Raw genomic sequence first — 9760 nt, forward strand, 5'->3', positions numbered from 1 at the left:
CATTTGAACTGATTTGAACAGGTTATTGTTTCTCTCACTTATTAGTGGGTTAAATCAAAATCTTTGACAAGTGTTCATTTCATATTAGAAATGAGAGTCACCACTTTACCTGTCTGAAAATTGTAGTTTAACAGACATGCAGCAGAAAAAGAGTTCTTTAAATTAAAATTAAAGCTAGTTTATTTTAGTTTTCCCTTATAATAATGTTATCACAATAGTTAATGTTAGATCTGCTTGTTAAAAATATTCAAGAAAAAAATGTGTAAAATTCTAGAATGCACATTGGGGAAGAATGTTTTTGTTTCATGTATTAGTGTCCTCAAGAGAATGTAACAGTGCTGCATGGTCGGCTCCATATAAAGATAGCAGAACATAAAATGGAAACAAAGGATGTAGCCAAATCTAACAGGAGGGACAATGCACAAATTTAAAAAAAAATTTTAAAAGACAGAAATCTTATTCCTTCCTAGCAACATAAAAATTGATTTTAAATGATGTCAAGTATCATAACAGAGTGCACTCCGGAAAGGGTGAGACTAGGACTTTTTTTATTATTATCTAATTTTGCAAGGGAGGTTTTTTTTTGTATTTGTTTTTGTTTTCTTTCTTCAAATTTTTAAAGAACCATTATGCTAAACTGGCTAATTTGAAAATACAAATGTAATCCCAGGGTCTGTTAATAGAACTGTGAACAAAGATTCTTCTCAATATTAAGCTTGGGCTTTTATTCTAACATAAGAATTTAATGAAATAAAAGGTTCTCCACAATTTATATATTGTAATAGAATTATAACTTTCTTCCCTTTCATGCAATCTATGGAAAATAAATATGAGTGAGGTCATCTTAGACTGTTCTATTTTACGAATGAATACACGTTAGGTCAACGTCTCAACTGGTTTAATAAATTTGATTATGATATGTCTTTGTGTGGTTTTGTATATATCTTCTTGCTTGCGTTTTATGAAATTCTTGGAATTGTAGGTTTAAAGTTTTATCAAATTTGGAAATTTTTCAACTATGTTTTCCAAATATTTTTTCACTCCTTTCCTTATAGGACTTTAAATCCAATAAATTAGGCTTCTTGAATTTGTCCCCATCACTTACTGATATTCTCTACACTATTTTTCAGTCTTTTTCTATGCTCTATTGGGCAGCTTTTATTTCTGTGTTTTCAAGTTCACTAATACTTTGCTCTGTAACATCTTTTCTGCTCTTGATATCATTCAGTGTATTTTTTATCTGAGACATTGTATTTTAACTGTAGAAGTTTGATATGACTTTTTAAAAATATCTTCCGTATCTCTTATTAACATGATCATATTTTTCTTTAACTTCTTGAACAAATGCTGTGTATTTATAGTAGCTACATTAATATCCTTGTCTAGTAGCTCTATCATCTATATCATTCCAAGTTCATTTCTAGTGAATGATTTTTGTATGGGTTGTCCACTCCCATGTTCATGACTAGCAATTTTTTTTTCCTAGATGCCAGAAATTGTGAAATTGTATTTGTACATGCTAGGGTTTTTTTGGGGGGGTGGGTATTACTTTAAATATTTTTTATCTTTGTTTAAAGACATAGTCAAGTTATCTGAATACAGTCTGATTCTTCTGAAGCTAGTTTTTAAAGCTGTTTTTGGCAGGATCAGACGTAGCCCTTAGTCTAGACTAGTTTTGCCCCGTTACAGAGGCAATGATTTTTGCAGAACTTTACCTGATATATTACCAGCCCTCTGTGAACATTGGTCGCTGCTCTGTTTCTTCCTTTTTCCCACCTCATGTAGTTTTCTCACATGCATTACTTGATCAGAAATCAGCTGATGATTCCCGGAGAATCTGTTCCACACTCCAGAGTTCTGTCTGTGCAACTCTCTCCTCTCTTGTACTCTACCCTTTGAATTCTTGATATTTTACCTCCTCTCATACTCAACCCTATCTCTGCTACTCGGCTCATATTGCTTATTTTTCTTCCTTCCAAGATAACTGCCTTCTGCTGCCTGTTGTCTAATATCTGAAAACCATTGTTTCATACACATTGTTCATGTTTTTATTTGTGTGAGACTGGAGAATAAATGTGATATCTCTTACTTCATCATGGCTGGAAGCATAACTCTGTTCTGTGGTCAATTAAAGTGAGATGGAGCTATTTTTTTTTTTGTGGTATGCGGGCCTCCCTCTGTTGTGGCCTCTCCCGTTGCGGAGCACAGGCTCCGGACGCGCAGGCCCAGCGGCCATGGCTCACGGGCCCAGCCGCTCCGCGGCATGTGGGATCTTCCCGGACCGGGGCGCGAACCCGGTTCCCCTGCATCGGCAGGCGGACGCGCAACCATTGCGCCACCAGGGAAGCCCGGAGCTATTTTTTTTAATGTCTTAAATATTCCATGTTTACCAATTATAGAATATTAGGGCTGGATACTAAAAACTGTATTTTATGCCAGGCAAGAATGAAGAGCTAAGCCAGTGGCTCAACATAATGTTATATGTGTAACCCCATTTCATAATGTGTAAGTCACTTGGTCTCTGCGAGAAGTGAGACCTGAGTGAAACGTGTGAATCCTCAGGACATGTATACTGGGGAGAGGCTTTAAATAGAATTTCACTTTATATGAGGCAGTTACAGTTGGACTCTGGGATCTTGTTAGTTCAGGAAATATATCTGATTTCTATTGCCCATAGAGATCAGAGTGTAAAACACTGGATAATCTTGAAAATAACAGATTATTCAGAGTAAAGACATCAAACACTATTGTAGTGATGGTGAATAGCTATCTAGGCCTTTTGAAGACAAACAAACAGTAGTTAAATAAGTGGTAGATTTTGACTCTAGTGCAAAGAGAAAATGGCTTTGCTATTGCATACAATTAAAAAAAAAAGGAAACAAAATTCTCTTGATTTCTCCATTGGGTAAGAGTTGTATATTAGGTCAGCAAGGAGCTGATTTTTGGAAGAGCGGTAGGTGAAAGGGGAGAATTTTTGTTTTATTTTTTCCTTTGATGTTTAAAAGAAGTTTATGAAGTATATAGTAGGTGACATGGTTTGCAGCATCCGAGTACTAGAAATGAACTAGTTCTAGTACTAGAAATGAACTAGTACTAGTTCATTCACTAGAAATGAACTTGGAATGATACAGATGATAGAACTACTAGACAAGGATATTAATGTAGCTACTATAAATACACAGCATTTGTTCAAGAAGTTAAAGAAGGACCAGATCACTGTGAATGTGCAGGTTGTTCAGTGCACAGTCTGGGACTCTTTCTCCATCATGGTCTATAGGGTTTAACTTGGAGCAGTGACAGCATTTCTGGGAACTGTAAGAAATACAGAGTTTCAGATCCCACCCCAGACCTACTGACTCAGAATCTGCATTTTAATAAGATCCCAGGTACCTATCATGCTCATTAAATTTGAGAAGTGTCTGTGAGAATAGTGCCCTGGAGTTGAGACTTGTACGACTTACCCGGCACGATGCATCTGTCTGAGAGAACCCGTGTTGTTAAAGGGTCTTCTTTGATGAGCAAGATGGCCTGCAGAACTGGGTTGAGGCCTCTGGTTAGACAGCCATATGTTTTTATAGCTCATATACAGAAACCCAAAGAATCCACTCTTCTGTTTTGTTTCTTTTCCCTCTCTTTTCCCCCAATACTCTCCTTTGGGTTCCATCTGCCAGCATGAATTTAAAGGCGTCAGCCACTTCACTGGAGGAAAAATTGCTGTAGTTCGTGCCAGTTGGAGAATATTATATGCATTCTCTCCCTCTAGCTATTTGTACTCTATAAGCCTCAATAGGAAGCTCTGGTTTAGTTTCATCAAAGGCATTCAATGAGAGTAGCCTGATAATTCTCAAGAAAGTAGAATATGTATCAATGGAATATGCAGTTTGTGTTTGTACAGACACGTGTTACTCATGTATTTTTTAAGTATAAATCTCACATTCTGAGATAATTATATTGTGGGCAGTTGGCCAGCTTCGGTATAGATAAAAACTTGATTGGATATGTTAATCGCTAGCTGGATAAAAGGAGGCACATTTCCTCTTAACACATTTTCCCCAGCTCTCTTGTTAATCCCTAGCAGTGTCTGGGGTAGAGACCTGTGTGCTTTATTCACACTGCTGTCAAGCTGCCAGGTTTCTAAGTGGTTAATTAGGACAACAAGCCAAACTGAAGTGACTTTATTCACTTACTGAGATAGTGTGAGTAAGAGGCAAACATAGGCACCAGCTGGCTAATTCTCCAGTTTTTTTCCACAGAACAGCACCAGAAGAGGGTCAGGTGAATCAGCACACAGGGGCATCTTCTCACTGCTGACTGTGCTGGACAAAAGACTCCTGTTGTTTTATGGACCCACAGGGATAGAGGGAGTGAGGGGAGATGCTAGGATTTAGGAGTAGGGAAGTACTGAGTGGACAAAAGAGGACTCCAAAGAGAGGCACCAGGGCTAGGAATGCAGGTTGTCATGTGAACATGCGTCTTTGACTGTAACTCCCTCCAGGAAACTGCAGTGCACTGACCATGCATCAAGCCTGGTATGAAGAGAACAGACTTCCCCCACCCTGAGGGCTGCCAGGTAAAGCCTTGTAATTGCCGATGGTCAGATGTGAAAGATCACACAGGGGATTCTGGCCTGGAGCTGGACTCCTCAAATTCAGCCTGGAGACATCTGATGCAAAGATAAAAAGTATACTTGAGACAGAGAGTTCTGGGATACCTATAAAGCTTGAATGCATGGAACGCACATACGAAGTTTGTAAAACCGGAGGGTATTACTTCAGGCATCCCTAGGCAGCTCTACCTACCCATTAGAATCCTAATAAGCAGGAGTTGGAAGTCTTACTGAAGAGTTCATACCAGCCTGAAAGGGAATATAAAACACTCGTTTCTCAATGGAGATTGAGTCCTTGACCAATGCCACTTACCATTTTCAAGTGCTTGCTTACCTGAGGGTAAATGCTTATTGATTTTTAATGTTTACTCTTTGTTTGGAGCATCGTAGATAAAGTCCTGACAATTTTGATATTGAGGTCAACCTATCAGCTGATTTCGAGGAGAGATTTTTCCAGGTCTCTAGGTACCAGCTCTGATGAAGGGTGATATTCTTTAAGGTAAAACATTTTTATGCTACCAGTTTTAGCAATTTTAGATGATATTTTGCTGATTCTATTACCGAAATGCCTTAGCAAGACCCCAGGACTCAACTCCTTTTCTACGTTTATAGGCATAGATATCATCTCTGTTCTTTTTGTGTTCTGCTTCCCTAAGTTGCAGTCTATCTTCCCAACATCATGTACACTTCTTCACTCTAACTCTGCCTTGAGCCATAGCTGCCTTTGCTAGCAGGCAGGTACCACCTTGAAATCGTGAGCACAGCTCAGTGGGCTATCACTTTCTGCCTTAGTCCAAGGAAAGGAGGAACAGCAGCATGAGCTTTACAATTCAGGGAGCACCTCTGAGTCCCCAAGACTTTTCTTAGACATTAGTAACAGGAGAGCATTCCCATAAATAACTTGCATTTTACATTCCCTTAGGAAGTGGGGGATTAGGGATATTTACTCTGATTTTAAAACTCTCTCCTTATCTTGATTCGTGTTTTTTAATGTCCTAGTGTCATGAAACTAGCCATACTGGTTATATTTGGAACCATTCAAAACTAATGAGAATTCTCATGAGGTGACGGCTAAGAACTCACATAGTAAATATGAATACCAAATGACTTAACAATTTTCAATGGTGGAATCAAGTGATTTTGAGACAATGGCCATGACCCTCTCAGTAATCTGATATACACAAAGGAACATAGACTTTCAATAGTCAACCCTGATTTGTAAATATCACTATACTGGGATGAAAATAAGCCTTCAAATTTTCATTATACTTTCATAAAATCCTGGAACATACAGCATGGTCAATAAATAGACAAACATATTAATTTTCTATAGTATTTAGATGAGTAAAATAGGATATTAATGGCCTTTAAGAACTTTATCTCAAATCTCATTATCTAAAAATATTGAAATTCTTCCAGGGGAGGGAAGACGTGATGGTATGACCCTTCAATTTCCCAGTTCATCAGAATATCCCTAGGACACCAAGTCTGGGAAATGGGCTTCAAAGTAGAGAAAAATCATGTGAGACACTCTACCTATAATGAAGAGGGTGATTTATAAGAAATTGAAAGTGTTTACCAGGGAAGAAATGTCTGTACTAGGAAAACAGTTTGCATATTGGCTATTGAAAACTTCTCAAGTTTTAACACAATGATAGCTATCAGAGGTCAGAATGCACCCATGGCTGACCACATTCATTAAATGCCATTTATGTTTTCAAAGTGAAAAGTAGTTCAGCACAATATCCAAATATCCAGAGAAGGCTAATAACACTTGTCTACTATTATGACTAGTCTAGCTGTCAATTGTTAAAACCAGGGAATTTGCTCCAGGGGGTACTTAGCAGGTGAGAATTTAGACTCCAGGAATGTGAATCAAGCACATTTTTGAGGGACATAATGTAGTTGCTACTCCTTAGGTTGAAATTGATGTAGGAAATAAATGAAATTTGAGTATAAGGAAAATAAAGTAGTTTAAAAGAAAATATTCATGCCAGTTACTTGCATTTCTCATTCCAAGAAGAAGAAAGCACCTATGAAATTAAATCTTTAGAAAGGAATCTCCTCATGGACACACCCTGAATTCTAATGTGATTCTTTTCTGCTTGCATTTATGTCATGGGAACATCTCCCCAAGTCTAAGTCATTTGGTCTCAAGTAACACCCAGAAAGTCTCCAGCAGGATAACTAGTACTGGTTGCTGTCTAATTCCCTCAGAATAGTTCAAGGAGAGCAATTTAAGGGGGAGTGCAGGCTCTCCGAATCATGGCTCTACTGCTCTATACTCACCAGGGAGAATTCTAAAGCATGCCTATTTACTTCCTTTCAAATGGATTGGAGATGTAGTTTTCCCAAAACAGAACAGTATAAACCCATAATGCAAATGACATATTTGTTTCTGTCTGATTATTTGACACACTTTGTGGTGCCTCCATACACTTTCATGGTGCTCCACTTACGCAGTCAGCAATAAGAAGGTAGCCATAGATTTCTTCAAGTCCAATATTCTGTTTACATTAAGAGGAGCTTTGATATGACTGTAGCCATTGTAATGAGTAATTAGAATCTTGATGAAGATTTTTCTCAGTTTTAAGCTGCAAGAGAAGGGAAAGGAGGTGGTTTATATTTTTTATTCCAAATATAAATTATAAGTATCTATTTTCTTTTAAAATAATTATTTATTTACTACCTAAATAGTGGTAAACATCCAAGTATGTCAGGCTCTGGGCTAGGAGAATTAGAAGAAACAGAAATTGACTTTTTCTCTGTGAGGTTTCAATTTGATAAGGAAAATAAGACATATATGTAAATATAGGGATCATGATAATAATAGATAACTATCATAATGTAGAAAATTGTTAAATTTGAATTGCAACAGAGGAACTATTAGAACCCTAATATTTATAATGTGTATTCTGTGTATGAAAAAATAGGCAATACAATTTCATATATAATTGGGTAAACTTTAAGTGAGGCTTTTTTTTTATATATATAGAACTTTTCAGAGTCTTTACTACGGTAATGTATGTGGTGAATTTACAAAAACTGTATAGTAAATTTACAAGAAGTATATGTTCAGTTTTGGACACTTTGAATTTGCTATCCTATACAGACTCTGAGGAATGATGTCTAACACACAGAAAAAAAAATTAGAATATGGCTTGCTTAGATTGAAACTGCATATACAGATTTGTGGTTTAATCACGAAGAGGTGTTATCATTATGAATTTGGAAAGAAGATATAAGAGTCAGGTAAAATCAAGATCAACTATATTTGAAGAATTAAAAAAGAAATTTGAACCTGAGAAATCAGATACATAGAGAGAACTAGGAGGGACTATACCCCGGGAAGCCAAAGAAGATAAATAATTAAGGAGAGTGGAGTGGCATCAATGTTTGGATGACACAAAAATCGAGGGGACTATAAGGACTCAGAACAGGATACTGAATTTAGAAATTTAGTGACATTGGTTTTTCTAAAAGAAGTTTTGTCAAACTGTTGAAGACAACACCAGGTGATAAATGAAATAATGAATATGCAAAAATGGAACCAAAGCATCACACACACACACACACACACACACACACACACACAAATCATGCTGCACATGAAGAAAATGATATAAACAAGGGTAGGCAGACATACCTAAAACATACTTGATCCAGTATTCTAAAAGCATGAACCACATACCACTGCTAATTTAAAAACACAGATTTCTTAGACAAATCTCATATCTACTGAATCAGGATCTCTAGAAACAAAGACTGGGCATCTATTTTTACAAGTACCATGTGTGATTATTCTGTACACTAAAGTTAGAGGACCACTACTATTTAAGTACTACCTTCCCAAGATAAAGTCAGTGCTTTATTTATAATTGTCAAGTGTTAGAAAATGGAAAAGGAATAAAAATAAATCCAATGATAAGTATTAGAGAATCGGTATTTTCCTTCTGAAATACTAATATCAAAAAAGCATAAATGGGACTTCCCTGGTGGCACAGTCGTTAAGAATACGCCTGCCAATGCAGGGGACATGGGTTCGATCCCTGGTCCGGGAAGATCCCACATGCCGTGGAGCAACTAAGCCAGTGCGCCACAACTACTGAGCCTGTGCTCTAGAACTCACGAGTCACAACTACTGAAGCCCGCGTGCCCTAGAGCCCGTGCTCTGCAACAAGAGAAGCCACTGCAATGAGAAGCCTGCACACTGCAACTAAGAGTATCCCCCCCTCGTAACAATTGACACTGCAGAAATACAAAAGATCATGAGAGATTACTACAAGCAACTCTATGCCAATAAAATGGAAAACCTGGAAGAAATGGACAAATTCTTAGAAATGCACAACTGCCAAGACTGAATAAGGAAGAAATAGAAAATATGAACAGACCAATCACAAGCACTGCAATTAAAACTGTGATTAAAAATCTTCCAACAAACAAAAGCCCAGGACCAGATGGCTTCACAGGCGAATTCTATCAAACATTTAGAGAAGAGCTAACACCTATCCTTCTCAAACTCTTCCAAAATACAGCAGAGGGAGGAACACTCCCAAACTCACTCTACGAGGCCACCACAACCCTGATACCAAAACCAGACAAAGACGTCACAAAGAAAGAAAACTACAGGCCAATATCACTGATGAACATAGATGCAAAAATCCTCAACAAAATACTAGCAAACAGAATCCAACAGCACATTAAAAGAATCATACACCATGATCAAGTGGGGTTCATTCCAGGAATGCAAGGATTCTTTAATATAGGCAAATCAATCAACGTGATACACCATATTAACAAATTGAAGCAGAAAAACCATATGATCATTTCAATAGATGCAGAAAAAGCTTTTGACAAAATTCAACACCCATTTATGATAAAAACACTGCAGAAAGTAGGCATAGAGGGAACTTTCTTCAACATAATAAAAGCCATATATGACAAACCCACAGCCAACAGAGTCCTCAATGGTGAAAAACTGAAACCATTTCCACTAAGATCAGGAACAAGACAAGGTTGCCCACTCTCACCAATATTATTCAACATAGTTTTGGAAGTTTTAGCCACAGCAATCAGAGAAGAAAAAGAAATAAAAGGAATCCAAATTGGAAAAGAAGATGTAAAGCTGTCACTGTTTGCAGATGATATGATACT

This window comes from Physeter macrocephalus, chromosome 1 (genome assembly GCF_002837175.3).
Source record: "Physeter macrocephalus isolate SW-GA chromosome 1, ASM283717v5, whole genome shotgun sequence".
Taxonomy (NCBI): domain Eukaryota; kingdom Metazoa; phylum Chordata; class Mammalia; order Artiodactyla; family Physeteridae; genus Physeter; species Physeter macrocephalus.